Here is a 2,742-nt window from a genome sequence, read left to right as displayed (position 1 = left end):
TAACTTCACTTTCATGTTTATAAAACCACTCTGTCACCAGTCTTGCTTTGTGTATTGGAGCATTATCATCCTGATACACGCCACTGCCTTCAGGACGATGTTTGAACTGGGTGCACATCCTTCATAATGCTTTGGTAGTCCTTGGCAATGATGCTCCATCTAGCACCTGTATTGGGCCTATAGTGAATGGCATGATTTTGCAGCCCAAACCATCACTGACCCCCCCAAAGCTTGACTCTAGGCATCAAGGGTCTGGGTGGTACGCTTCTCTGAGACTTTTCCACACCGTAACTCTCCCGGATGTGGGAAAGACAGTGAAGGTGGACTCGTCAGAGAACAATACATGTTTCACATTGTCCAAAACCCAAGAATTTGGCTGCTGCACCATTGAAATCGACGTTAGCATTAGCACGAGTGGGCAAAGATTTGGCTATAGCAGTCGGCCATGTATATTGATCCTGTGTCGGTCCTGATTAACAGTTTTGGTGGAAACAGGAGAGTTGAGGTGCATGTTTAATTCTGCAGTGAGTTTTACGGCAGCTGTGCTTTTATGTTTTTTGGATACAATCTGTGTTAGCACCTGAACTCCCTTTCAGACAGCTTCCTTTTGCATCTATAGTTAGTTCTTGGTGGTGGTTTGCTGACATTACTCTGGATACCGTGGCTCTTGATACATTATGAAGACTTGCTGTCGTATTCACAGATGTGCCAGAGAGACGCACATCAACAATTTATCCTCTTTTGAAGTCTGATATGTCACCATATGACATAATGTTGTGTGCATTGCAATATTTGAAGCAAAACTGTGCTATTATTCTGCTAATTAAACCCTCACACTCTGCTCTTACTGGTGGAATGTACAATCAATAAAGACTGGACACCAGCCGCTCATAATTTACCCATAAACTCCAACACTAAACTGACCAGTGTTTCAGTTTCATTGTCCAACCCATGTTTTTTTTTTTTTTTTTTTTTTTTGCAATACATATCAATTGTGTTTTGTAACCATAAATGTCATTTCCACCACATGCTGTCTTTTCCACCACAGGAGGCAGTGTGGTGGAAATGACATTTTTACAGTTTATTGTGAAAAAATTAAAGATAGCTTCACAGATCAGGTTTAAATTGATACTAGCATTTCATGTATACAAAATACTCTTATTTACCTTAATTTTGTTTGGTTTTTAAAAACATATTTGAAGGTACAGCATGTTTGAATAAAATAAAGATAAAATTAGTATGTCTCAAATCATGTAGAATAGACTCTTTTCACATTTCTGGGTTTCTCAGTAGCAGAAGTGCAATGAATGCAGAGTACAACAATTTTTTTTTGTCTCCATCTTACTCTGTTAAATGTAGTTAAAACATGGACCCTATGATCCTAATAATAAATAAAAAAATTAAATAAACATCAGTTTTTTTTCTGTTCTATACCGTGCGTTTGATTAGAACTACAAATACAGGTAAAATGTTTTAACAAATGACAAACATAGCAGAAGAGAAAGTTAAATTAAAGCTGTTTAAATTATATTTATTTGTCTTTATTTAGATTGTTTTCATTCTTTTTCTTTTTTCGGCTTAGTTCCTTTATTAATCTGGGGTCACCACAGTGGAATGATCCGCCAACTTATCCAGCATATGTTTTACGCAGCGGATGCCCTTCCAGCTGCAACCCATCACTGGGAAATATTTAGGCTATTTTGTTTTTATTTATTTATTGAGAAACCAATTTTTTTTTATTAATGATAATTTTTTGTATTGTTATTATTAATTTATGTAAAGATCGTAAATGTAAATTGATTGTTAACTCAGTCTTTTTGCATAATTTTCAAAGTTATTATGTTTTCTGTTATTGCGGGCAATGCAGTTATTCTTATTTGCTTCGGAAAGATTTTTCCCTTTTTGTTATTGAGAACATTAATAAAGACTTTTCCTTACTATGGTAAAATGTTTTGTTTGGTTTTGTTAATTGCAAAACAGAACCTTTACATGAAAACTAAATATATTTATTTAATCTTCTTATCTTATTAACAAAATTTTATATACATAAATGTAAATTTACAAACCAGAAAGCTTTTTTTATATTTTGCTTACTGTAATGCAGTATTACTTTAAAACTCTTTTATAGAAAAAGGCTTTAAAAACAACTGTAATTTGTAAATTATACATTTTTTAATGTGTGATGTATATACTCCTCTCTCTTTTTTATTTTCTTTATAATGTACTGTGATTGTATATTTTAACTTTTCGATTAAAGAAAAAAACTACAAATGCGGGTATAAAGTCTTAACAAACTACAAACATGGCGGAAGCGCGAGTTTTATTAAAGCTGTTTCTTAATTATTATCTAGCCCTCTGGAACACATTTATTTTACATTTTCCGTGTTATACTATATCTACAAGAAGACGTGCTTGGTCACAAATTGCTAAATGCATAATTATGCAAACCCCTAAGGTAATGTCTCTCTATAAATGGCAAATGGCAAAATGACCAGCTGCTACTTCTCCATTATAGTAGGAAATTATGGAAAAGTGACAGGAAAAGTGGATGATGTGACAAGATGAATGACAGGGCATTTAAGCAACATAACGGTCCGTTAATGAAGTAGCATGTCCCAAATCTTGCATTTTCTTCAGTTACACAATCAAAAGTATATTCTTTTTATTGTAAAAAATAAAATAAAATAACATATAGGACGTAATATCGCTGTAATCAGCATATCACGTTGTCACGTGACTGTA

Source organism: Danio aesculapii, chromosome 12 (assembly GCF_903798145.1).
Source record: "Danio aesculapii chromosome 12, fDanAes4.1, whole genome shotgun sequence".
NCBI lineage: Eukaryota > Metazoa > Chordata > Actinopteri > Cypriniformes > Danionidae > Danio > Danio aesculapii.
The sequence above is the reverse complement of the archived record's forward strand: the minus strand, read 5'-3'. Positions refer to the sequence as shown.